The following is a 13,044-nucleotide window of genomic DNA, read 5'->3' on the forward strand; positions in this document are numbered from 1 at the left end:
TAGATCAGGAGAACTGCCTTCCCTCCCTTCCCTTTTTTCTGTCACCCTCTTTCTTCCCCTCTTCAGTAAGTGACAGTGATTATATCTAAGCTCATATGCTAGTGATTCACCTCCATCCATGAAAGGAAAGCACTCAAGTAAACCTAGATAGAATTTTAAAAAATTAGTACCAGTAATATCCAGAGCCTCTAAAAATCTGAAAAATTCCATTCACATTCTTTCTAGCTATGTCTTTAAAAATTTTTTAAAATTATTATTATTATCATTTTTTTTTTAGGGCCGCACCTCTGGCATATCGAGGTTCCCAGGCTAGGGGTTCTGAGGAAGGACCACTGAGCAAGCCCAGGGATCAAACCTGTGTCCTTATGGTTACTAGTCAGATTCGTTACCGCCTAGCCACAATGGGAATTCCTCTACTGTTTCTTTAGTTCCATTTTAGCCTAGTTGCAGAATATTGACTGGTTTTATAACTCTGCTGTGTTCTGCCATAAGTAGCAGATACACATTTTTTTCTGTGTATTAGTTAAGTAGGCCTTGAGAGGTCTGTTGTCTTACAGAAATAATACTGCCGCAGGATCACTCTAGTACATGTTGGGAACACACACCTAATTTGGGTGTGTTTGTCTGTGTGTGTTTGACTATGCCTAGACATAGACATAAACAAGGTACTTTGATAGAGTATTCCCAGAGGCCTTTACAATGTTTGGAAGAGTTTTCTATAATCCTCCTAACCCCCTCTGCCCCCTGACTCAGCAGTGAATTTCTAATCATGGTTGCTGAATGATTAGACGGTGGTTAATTTAGGTTTCATCCTAGTGAGTGTGAGTGGTAAATTCATGAGTTTGAGATCATCAGTCTGAGTAATAATATTTTGTCATATCACATCTCTGTTAAACTTCGACATAATGTGACACAGTGGCATGACATGTGGACAGGTTGTCAAAATGTTAAATTAGTATTGGCCCCACCTAAAAGTTATTCTTCTACTGTGTCTAGCTTCTGAAAGGAATATTCTTTTATATTTACAGAATACCCTTTCCTGGTCTCTCTTTAAATGAACATGTTTTCCACTAATTTACTTGCTGTACCTTATGTATAGATCCAGGGGTTACTGTATTTTTAAATTAAATGACTTAATTACAAAGCAGGCTTGCTATTATTCTCCCAACTTTAAATGTATCACATGCAAAGCAAAGTGTATTTTACTGTGCAGATAGATTCTTCCCAGGCTTAGTCTGAAATTTCTTCCTTTGATTCACTGCGATGAATAGAAAGAAATCAGACAGGCCTAGATTTCACATCCTTTTCTGATACCATTTAGTAACTGATTTTTGTCAAATTACTTTGGATCTCTGAATCTCACACTTCACTATTTAAGAAATAGAGTGAAACAACAACAACAAAAGACAAAAGACAAAAAAAAAAAAAAAGGGAGTTCCCGTCGTGGCGCAGTGGTTAACGAATCCGACTAGGAACCATGAGGTTTTGGGTTCGGTCCCTGCCCTTGCTCAGTGGGTGAAGGATCCGGCGTTGCCGTGAGCTGTGGTGTAGGTTGCAGACGCGGCTCGGATCCTGCGTTGCTGTGGCTCTGGCGTAGGCTGGTGGCTCCAGCTCCGATTTGACCCCTAGCCTGGGAACCTCCATATGCCGCGGGAGCGGCCCAAGAAATAGCAACAACAACAACAACAAAAGACAAAAGACAAAAAAAAAAAAAAAAAAAAAAGAAAAGAAATAGAGTGAGTCTCCACCTTTTAAATTAGTGGGAGGATAACGCGGGTTTAGGTATGCAGAAGGGCTCAGCGCAGACCTGGCTTGTGAAGTTCAGGAACTTTAGTTCCCATCCTCATTTCTCCCTCCCTCATTGCAATTGTAAAACCACAGGTTTAAAAACTGGAGTTTCTGCTGTGGTGCAGTGGTTTAATGATCCTGCTTGTCTCTGTGGCATTGCTGGATCAATCCCCAGCCTGGCACATTGGGTTAAGGACCTGGTGTTACTGTAGCTGTGGTCCAGAAACTCCCATATGTCGCAGATGTGACAAAAAAAGGGGGGAAAATATGTCATACATCATTATCAAATCAATTGGTGAAATTTATTAAATGTTAAGGAATATTGAAAGCCTGCTTTAGGTCATTCCTGGAACTGTGTGCTGAGTTATATGCTTTCATTGCACCCTGTTCTACTTCTTCAAAGCGTTTACCGTAACTGTACTTAAAGTATTAATTGTGTAATTAACTGCTAAATGTTGGCGTATCCCTTAAGAATATTAGGTACACGAGGGCAGTGATGGTGTTTATCTTCTTGTGTTATTGCCAGTGCTTAGCAGGGCCTGACACACGGTGGGCGATTAATATTTGTTGAATGAGTGGTTGATACTATATTTCAAAGAGTTTCTAGCATACTTGGTGTGGAAAATACATAAGTGTAATATAAATTCACAGGTGCCCTAATAGTGGAGTGAACGAGTGTAATGGGAATTCAGGGGTGGAGAAGGCATCTTTCTTTCTGTAGCCTCTTCCTTTTGCTCCTTTGACAGTAAAGTGAGGGCAGCTTTAAGACTTAAAGGTGACTCTGTTGAGAGTATTTCACTTTGCGAAATGGCTTCCTTAAAACAACTCCCAAGAGTAGCAGCACTTTAAACAATTTTTTATGCAGCAGCCTCCCCTCCCCAACAGTGGCGCCTTGCTTCTCCTGCGGGCCCAGACCTTGTCCCCGCTTCCCTGGGCTGTGGTGTTCTGCTTCCCAGCCTGTGGAGCACCGCTCCCTAGCCCCTCAGGCTGTCTCCACACAGCCAACCCTAGTCCTCTCCGCAGAACTGACCTCCAGAGCCGGAGTCTCACCGCCCACCCCCACCCGAGCATCTCAGGCTGTGGTGTCCGGGGCGGTGGTGCAGCCACGTTGGTGGAACTAGAGACTCTCATACTAAGTGAAGTAAGTCCGAAAGAGAAAGACAAACACCACATGATATCATTTATATCTGAAATCTAATATATGGCACCAGTGAACATATCTACACAAAAGAAAATCATGAACTGGAAGAACAGACTTGTGGTTGCCGAGGGGAGGGGAGAGGATGGACTGGGAGTTTGGGGCTCATAGATGCAGACTCTTGAATGTGGAATGGATAAGCTGTATAGCACTGGGGGCTGTATCTAGTCACTTGTGATGGAACACAGTGGAGGATAATGTGAGAAAAAGATTGTCTATATATATGTATGACTAGGTCACTTTGCTGAAACATAGAAATTGACAGAACACTGTAAATCAACTATAACAGAAAAATTAAAAATCATACAAAAAATAAAAATAAAAAAAATTTTTTTAAGTTTTTACTTTTTTTGGCCACTCCCTTGGCATGTGGATGTTCCCAGGCTAGGGATCAGACCTGCACCACAGCAGTGACCTGAGCCATAGCAGTGATAATGCTGGATCCTTAACCTGCTAAGCCACCAGGGAGCTCCAGCAGCACTTTGAAAAAGATTGGAAACTTAACTCTTTTGGTGAAATAAAGGCGATGGGCACACCCAGGCATCTTTGAAGCATGACTTGGTATTTGTTGAAAGTACATACCCTTTCACCTAACTCCTCCATTCCCGGGAATCTGTCCTATGGTGTTAAAAGGCTGAATTGTGAGTTGATGTTTACGTGGACCTTGACAACAAACTTGTTTGTAGCAGCCAGAATTCTGACCAACTGCAGTGTCCACCAAACCCGGAAATCTTCAGTATAAAATATTGTGCAGCTCTGACTTGAAATCATGTCCATATGAATTGTGAAAGTGGAAAAAGAATCTGGAGAGTAATGTGGAGTCCAGTCCTTTAGTTAAAACCTTCCTGTGCTATGAGCTGGGAGTTTGGGATTAGTAAATGCAAACTATTATGTATAGATAAGCAACAAGGCTCTACTGTGTAGCCTAGGGAACTATATTCGATATCCTGGGATAAACCATAATAGTAAAGAATATAAAAAGAATGTGTGTGTGTATGTATGTGATATATTTGAATCACTTTGCTGCATAGCAGAAATTAATATATAGTAAATAAACTATACTTCAATTGAAAAATAGAAAAATCTTTCGCATCCTAACATATGTAGTTATGTTTGGTTGAGCACAGGGAAAGATGTGAATGTGTACATATCATATTGACATATATATATATATTTTTTTTTACCTCAAAGAGGAGGGTGGTTCTTGATACATTGCCTCCAGACTTTTTATTTTAGGTGTTTTCAGACCTAGAGAAAAGATGAATAGATAGGACTTTGCACCTTGGTACACTCTTCATCTAGATTAACTATTAAGCTTTGCTACATTTGCTTTTTTACATTTTTCCCTTCTTTGTATTTCCCCTCTTCCTCACCCGTATCTCCTCTATTTTTTTTCTGAACTGTTTGACAGAGAGTTGCAGACATCCTGACACCTCATTCCTAAATACTTCAGCATGCATCTCAAGGGTAAGATTATGCTCCTATAAAACCACAATACCATTATCTCACCAAAGAAATTAACAGCAATCTCATTATATCACGTATACGGACAGTCCATACTGGAATTTCCCCACTTGTTCCCCACAGTATGCTTTTTATCTGTTTTATCAGCCCTATCTATGGTCCAAAGTTTACATTGGTCATGTCTGTTTCTTTTCTTTTCTTTTTCAGGGCTGCACCTATGGCATATGGAGGTTCCCAGGCTAGGGGTTGAATTGGAGCTGCAGCTTCTGGCCTACACCACAGCCACAGCAGTATGGGATCCGAGCCATGTCTGTGAGCTGTGCTGTAGCCTGCGGCAACACACCAGATCCTTAATCCACTGAGCGAGGCTAGGGATCAAACCCACATCCTCACGGATACTAGTTGGGTTCATAACATGCTGAGCCACAGTGGGAACTCCATATCTCTTTATTTTCTTGCCCTCATTATATTTCATATCGTTAACTCTTTAGAAGAGTCAGGGGCAGTTGACATATAAAATGTCTCACTTTCTAAACTGGAAGTTTCAGCATTAGCCCAGCAAAGGCATTTGGGACATAAGCTGGAAAGATGGGTATTGCAGCTGGAAAGTGATATATTTGAATTGGTGATTTTGGATGTGGTGCAGTGACTGGACATTAGATGATTACAGACCAGGTGGCTAAAGTGGAAGAACAAGTTACTTGAGATGAGATCTTAGGAACTGAGCTGAGATTGTGTTGCATTGATTGTCCTCGCTGTGGTGACGTGAATTAGGATCAGAGGGAAGGTCACAAGTTGCGTGACAGACACAGATTCTTTAGTGAATATTATGTTGTGGCAAGAATGTTGATACATAACAGAGAACTGGAGAAGGTTTTCTGACCAGATGAAATAAACCCCAGAGAAACAGAAGTTTCTCCAAGGATTAGAAGAGGTCGGGTTTGGGAAGTGGCCGTGATGGCAAGGAGGTGAGTGGGGGCTGCTGGAGAAGTGAGATCCTTGTGGGCTGAGGATCACTTACTTCCCTGCTGTCATGTCTTCGCATTGCCTCTGCCTCACTGATGCCTCTTTCTTTCAGGCCCCCTTTGTTTCCTGTTTCATTGTTGTTTTCACTTCCTGGCATGTAAATCTTCTCCGCCCCCCTCCCGGTGAACACCTTCAGAGTTAAGCTAGTCTTGCACTTGTGACCGTGAGACTCAAACATGCAGTGATCTAAGCAAGATACAATTGCTCTCCCATCAGACAGTGGAGAAAGGAGGTTGTCAGGGCCAGTAGGGTGATTCATGCATTCATAGCAGATGGTTTTCATTTTGGGGCCCAAAGTGGCTGCTTTCATGCCTACCATCCAGCCTCAGCAGGAAGGTAGCAGGGGCAAGGGAGTTCACACTCATTATTTTCCAGGGCATAACCTCCTCCAGCGCTCCCTTTATTTCTGCTTCTGTCATATTGGTGGTTAGTTACATGGTCACGCCCGATGCTAAGAAAGTGGGAGATGTAGCTGATACCAAGGTATACTCAGCTACAACGAAGCATTTCTCTTATTAAAGGAAGGAAAGGAAAGTAGATATTGGCATGACAACTAAGAGAAATAAGAATATACACATGTATCTGTCGTTTTTGGAAACATGTACACGAAAGATGACATACCTATGGGAGGTGGAGGGATGATGTGGCAGAAGTGATTGGGGGATGGGAAACAATATGGGACGAAGGGGGAAGACGTCTTTGAGAATACGTTTTTGTATAATTCTTATTTTAGATCCATATAAATATTTTAAAATAAAATCTTTAATGTTCTGGGGAAAAAACTCAAAATGGAAAACAAAAAGAAACAAGTGGATAGGACTATATGAATAATATAATCATGCTGAAGGAAAGAGAATAAAAACTAATCTAAAAAGCTCTTAGTAGTATTTTTACTGGATACACTCAAGGTAAAGATAAAACATGTATAAACAAATGTTAAACTTTCGTTAGTAGATTTGTTTTTCCTAGTTCATGAACTAGCAGTTCTGAAACCAGTTTATGTATATTCTGGGATTGAGGAAATAAATACATGTACTGTGGATAAGAAGAGCTAAGTTTCTCACTGTCAGAGAAAGGAGTTGCAGATGTGGAAATGGAAAAGCATAGAATGGACCTTATGGTGTAGGATTGGAAGCTTGGTGTGAATTCATAGTCTTTAATATAGATCGAAAAATAATATATTATTATTTAATTATAAATATATTATAATTATAATATATTATTGCATGTGTAGTTTTGTGTGTGTGTCTGTGTATACATGTTCTCAAGCTCAGGATTTCTCAACTTGAGCACCGTTGACGTCTAGGGTAGACAGATCTTTGTTGTAGGGAAGGGCTGTCCTGTGCATTGTAGAGTGTTTATCAACATCCTCAGCCTCTGCCCACTGAAGGACAGTAGCATCTCCTCAGTTGTGATAACCATATACTTCCAGACATTGCCGTATGTCCCCTGAGGGGAACATCAGGCCAAACGATTGAGAACTACTGCCCTGCCAAGAGGTCGTAGAAGCACTGACACCCATAGCAAGGAGCATACCAAGCATGCATGTCTTGTTTTCTTTCGTGAATAGAACCAGTACTCTTTGATAAGATAGCCACTTTCAGGAAGAGCGCAAGATGAGCCCCAAAGATCTTGTATAAGTACATCATCAAGTGCTCAACACATTATGACACGTCCAAAAGACACAGGAGCCAGCTCAAAGGGGCTTCCACTGGCCAGTCTGGGAAAATCTCAGCAAAAAAATACATAATGTTAGCAGTAGATCAAAATCCATGAAATAAAATGAATTCCTTGAGTTTATACTCGTATAAACAGGTAAGAACAGATAAATGAGGGTGGAACTCACAGCTGTTCCTTACAGTAGAGTTTTAACTAATAAGTGTAGAAGAAGCACTAGTTGGCACACATCAAATTGTTTGGGTAAGAATCATCAGTGATTGATGCTAAAATTGGTGGATGAAAATGTGTTGAGAAACAGGTATTGCTTAGTTTCATAACATCTCCTGTAACTAACTACAATGGAAAATAGTACCTTTAAAATGGAGAAACCTAGCATCTTATCCAAATGATTAAAATGAATGTCCCTGGTAATGGGACAAATCAACATCATATACCTCTTGATGTGATGTACTGAAAATTACACATCCTTTCTGTGACATTCTTGGAAAAAAACTGTACATCATGAATACAATCACAAGGAAATATCAGACAAACCAGACTGAAAGGGTACAGTATAAATGGCTGGTACTCTTCAGAAGCGTTAAGGTCAAGAAACACAAAGAAAATGGATCAACTTATCTACATCAAAGGAAACTAAGGTCACATGACGACTAAATGCAACACGTGATCCCAGATTAGTTCCTGGACCAGAAAAAGGTTTTCTTTTGTAGTAAAGGTCATAAATAGGACAGCTGGTGAAATCTGAATAAGGTCTTAGAATAGATAATGATATTCTTATCAATGTTAATTTTTAGGTTTGATTACTGTGATTACATAGTAGACTCAGTTATAGGAAATGTACTCTGAAGTATTTAGAGGTAAAATGCATCTTACCTGTGACTTACCCTCAAATGTCTAAGAAAAAAATTGTGTGTGTACATAAATTCAAAGACTGAATGACGAAACAGATGTGGTCAGATGTTAACATTTAGAGAACCTGGGTACAATATATACGGTAACTCTTTGTCCTACTTTTGTGAATTTTCTGTAGTTCTGAAAATATTCCAAAATGACGACTTTTAAAAAATAAGTGGAGGGGCATATGTACCCCTCCTCCCAAAGCTAACATTTAAGGAATAAAAACAGAGACGCAGTTGTGGTTTGTACTTAAATATCATTCATCTGACTAATTCTAAAGAATAGAGGGGTTAAAAAATTGTTTGGGGAAGGTCAGAAAGTAGACAATTTACTCTTTAGTTTGATAATGGTTTAGTTGTTCAAATATGGGTTTTTTTTTTTTTTCTTCCTGAACTGATGATGAGTTTTCCTTAAGATAAAGATTCTCTAGAGCAAAAATGTAATTTGGTTAAAGTTAATTTCTGAGACCCCATGAAGTAAGCAGAGGCTGCCGGCCTCCGTTTGATCCTGGCAGTGCGCGCAGCTAATGTCTGGCTGGTGTTTTGGAACCAGCAGGTAGTGAGGAGAAGGCTACCCCTAGGGCTCCTCTCTTCTGTGGCCTGGTGGTGATTTTTCCCATGCAGATGGGACCTCATGAACTTTGGCAGAGGTCATCCTCAACTCCCAGTCCAAAGCTGAGAGCCATAATTTTTATGAGTATGTGACTAATAATATGGTTAAAGTTATAAACTAACTCTAAGGGTGTCTCTACTCTCCGCTTACTGTTTGGACAAGATCAGTTTAAATAGCATTGTCTTAACAGGGACATGGGAAGTAAACCAAGTACAAAATGGTGACTCAGCTCTGTGGAATATATTTTCATAGTTCAATAATTTTCCCCATTTATCTGATCTTTGGAGCTTTTAGGTATAAAATAATTTTTGGATTATTTCTCTGTTTGGCTTTAGAATTCATTATTTAACATACAGTGGTTTTGGGGGAGCACTTAGTGCAGGGACCTAGATTTTGGTTGCCTGCCATTAGCCATTGTTTTACCTTATCGTCCTTAGGCAAGAAATATAGATAATCACTTGATTTTGCATAGTCATATGTAATGTTTCCAAGAACATTAAAGGGAAAATGCTTTTTTCTGTTAGTTTTATTCCTGAAACATCAGTTAGCGAGATAAGCATTCTCACATCCACCGAACCACCAAGCCCCATCTGCCTCCTCGACACCTCTCAAGTCGGCTGCTTTTCTCCCGTGCTGTCCTGTCCGCTCCCTCCCTAGCTGTGATCTGAGGCCTTGGCATTTTTCATCATGTCTCCTGCATTTGTCAGCTTGCTTTTTCTCATCTTCATTCTTGCACCTTCCCAGCCTCTTTTGCAGCAGAGCCAGAGTGATTCCTGGAATGCGCAAATCTGGTCACGCCGCCCTGTTTCAGCCATTCCAGTTGCTTTCAAGGAGAAGTGGAATCTTTGCATGGCTGTCAGACCAGACCCTCAGTGCCCCTGTGAGACTTTTCAGGGGCACCTCTCTTCTTGGCTCACATGCCTTGGCCGTGGTGTTCTCCTTTCAATCCTCCTCTTAAAAATACCCGGGGGGGGGGTCCACTTGTATTTTTACCACAATGAAAATTCTCAAGTACTCTAAGTTCCTCTCTAATATCACCCACCCCTGTGTCCTTCTACATCTTTCTCTCTTTTCTTTCCCAGCCAGGAAAATTTGTGTAAGTCACAAATACTTTCCTCACCCTGGAACGCCACATTTGTCATTTCCTATGCTTGTAAACCTCTCTGGCAATCCATAACTTTTCTTCTTCAAAAGTGATTTCATTTTTTCTGTTTGTAAAACATATGACAAAGGGGTTCATTTCTTTTCTGTAGCCTGAACTCTCCCAGGGAGACTTCTATTTTAAATTCTTGCCTACTTAGTTGGTCTTTCTAAGCCTCTTAACACTTTGCTTTTAATTAATTTGCTCTTCATTTTTGTTTATCAAATGATTTTGCAATGATTTATTAGATATATTGGTAATATCAGAAGTTTCTTATACCTTTCAAAACTTCCTCATAGAAATATACATAATTACAAGTGCCATTCAAAACATTTGTAATTGAGTATGGGCTAAGTCATTAGCCACAAAGCAAAATTGGGATAACTCTGCATTTCTCCTTGGCAGTTGTTATAAAAGATATCTATTAGATCATTGTCTACACAGGTTTACTTCTTCCATGGAATATTTGTGTAGCTAAAGGAATAGCATTAAAATTTGAATTTTACAACTTTATCTAAATGTTTAAAGTGGTTAGAATAGACAGAAAATTGCCTTTTGTCACCTTTTAGACAGGTAATATCTTCTGAATCAGGAAGAGAGGTGCTCAGAATTTTTCATATGGTTGCTGATATGGTCCACTACAAAAAGATGCGTCGAGAAATGCCTGTAAGTGGTTATCATTGTCGGAGATAGGAAGTCATATTGAAAAGTAGGACCTTCTCCCCCATCTGTACATGTCAGGGTACAGGGTAACCTGCTAAACAAAGATTCTTAAATCCAGTGGTCTAAATAAGATAGAAACTTATTTCCTTCTCATTTCGTGGTCTGGCTGGTCTGTGCTGATGGGCAAGTTAGTGTTCTGTGGTCATTCCAGGAGATACACACACCCAGGTCTCTCCCCTCCTCCCACCCCCACACCTTGGTGTTCTCCTTCCTCTTCACTGGCAAAGCTGCGCTCCTGCCACGTCTAGAAGCCCATGGGAACAAAGAGGGAAAGGAAGTTGGAGCAGTTCCTTTTTTTCATGTAGGTGAGGCTAGAGTTGCTACATTGCTTTAACTTAGAGTCATTTGTCTAGAAAGTAGTTTGTCATGTCTAGCTGTAAGACAGGTGGGAAATGGAGTCTGTGTCTGGGTGGGCTTTTGTTCAGCTAAGATTTTACTGGGGAAAAAATGAAAAGCAAATATGAAGGGAAACCTCTAGTCTGTCACAATACACTTCTGTATTTTAAAAAATTGTTTTACGTATTATTACTTTTGTAGTTTATATTGTACTAAATATTAGATAAATGAGTCAGTCTCTTTGGATCATGATTTTCTTTTTTTTTTTTTGCCATGCCTGTGGCATGTGGAAGTTGCTGGGCTAGGAATCAACCTGAGCCCCTGCAGTAACAATGCCAGATTTTTAACCCACTGTGCTACAAGGGAACTCCAACACAATTTTCTTATTTTTGTCTCTTTTTCCCTTGTAATTTTCTTGTTCTGTAACTTGTTCCTGAAAGTTCCCCCAAAACACGTCCCATACTGTTTGTTTTCATTTTCCTTCCTGTGACATCTAACTGCTGCATGCATAGTAGGTGTAGATAAAATGTTGATGGATATAGATTAATTTGGATTAATTTGCTCAGAATTCAACATTGTTGAAACTTCATAGCAGATATGGGCAAACTCTTGGTAAATCTTAGACTTTGTAGGTCACAAAGTCTCTGTTGCAACCACTCAGCTCTACTGCTGTGGCATGAAGACAACCATATATAAACAATGCTGTGTTTCCATAAAACTTTATTTACAAAAGTAGGTGGTAGGCTGGATTTGATGTGCAGGCCATAGTGTGCTTATCTTTGCCTTACACGATAGGAACACCCTCCAGATAGGTGTAAGCTTAGGTTTGTGGAGCTGCTTTCTTACAGAATATGAAAGTAGAAGTTAGGGAGGTAGGTCTGTGCTAAGGCTTAGCTTGTTGTACAACTTCTGTCTTTGTAATCTCCTCCCTTCATAAGCTCTTGATATATCTTCTCCTAATACCCTTTATATCCCTCTTGTGGTAGTGGCTTTTTTCGACTTTACCCCGGGAGTAGTCATTGTGCACCAGGCTTAAGTTTTCCTACCTGATCATAAGCGTCTTTTTTATCCTCTTTGTCTTCCTCCTTTCTCTTCCCCTCCCCCTCCTCCTTCTCTACTTATTTTGAAGTATATTTGACATGTAACAATCTCCGGTTTAAAGTATTCATTTTGGTGAGTTTTGACGTATGTATTCACCTGTGAGGCCATTGATACCATCCAGATAGTGAACACTGCTGTCACCTCCGAAAGTTTTCTCCGGGCCTTTGCAATCCAGCCTCTGTCCACCCCTGTCCCAGTACAACCACGTGATCTGCTTTCTATAGGCTGCATTTTGTATGCATTATTTTTGGTTTTGTTTCTTTTAATTGAGCATAATGATTTTGAGATGTATCCTTATGTGTGTATTAGGGACTCCTTTTTATTGCTAAGTAGAATTCCATTGTATGGGCAAGCCACATCTTGTCAATCCACTCACTGTTGATGGATATTTCCAGCTTTTGACTGCAAATAAAGATATTACCTTTGTGTATAAGTGTATAGGCGTATGTTTTTAGTTTAACTTGGGTAAATACTTAGGAGTGAATGGTCTGAGTCACATGGTGAGTATATGTTTAACTTTTAAAGAAACTGCCAAGCATTTCCAAAGTGGAAATAAACTAGAAAATGTACCAACTTATCCCCCTTCCCCCCAACAGTTTGTGACAGCTTCATTTGTTCCACATTCTCACCAACACTTAGTATTATCTGTCTTTTGACCTTCAGCCGCTCAAATTGGTGTTTGGACACATCTCACTGCATTTTTTTGACAGTGATATTGAACATCTCCTGTGCTTACTGGCCATTTGTATATATTTTGTGAAATGTCTCCTTTTGCCTTTTTTTCACCTGGTTTGTCTGTCATCTTATTATTATATTGTAAGCATTCTTTACATATTCCAGATAGATGCTCTTTATTTGATATATGTGTTGTGAATATTTCCTCTCAGTCTGTAGCTTGCCATTTCTTTTTCTTTACCATATCCTTTGAAGAGCAGACTTTATTCTTTTTTTTTTTTTTTGTATATAGTTTTTTTTTGTTTTTTAGGGCTGCACCTGTGGCATATGGAGTTTCCGAGGCTAGAGGTTGAATTGGAGCTGTAGTCGCTGGCTTACACCACAGCCACAGCAACGCCAGATC

General features: G+C 39.9%; 1 protein-coding gene across 2 annotated transcripts in view; it reads left to right on the forward strand.

The window, feature by feature from the left end:
* PCCA (propionyl-CoA carboxylase alpha subunit) overlaps positions 1–13,044 on the forward strand; it is a 365,509-nt gene that overhangs the window by 186,746 nt on the left and 165,719 nt on the right. The window lies entirely within an intron of this gene.

The sequence above is a fragment of the Sus scrofa genome, chromosome 11, assembly GCF_000003025.6.
Source record: "Sus scrofa isolate TJ Tabasco breed Duroc chromosome 11, Sscrofa11.1, whole genome shotgun sequence".
NCBI classification, from domain to species: domain Eukaryota; kingdom Metazoa; phylum Chordata; class Mammalia; order Artiodactyla; family Suidae; genus Sus; species Sus scrofa.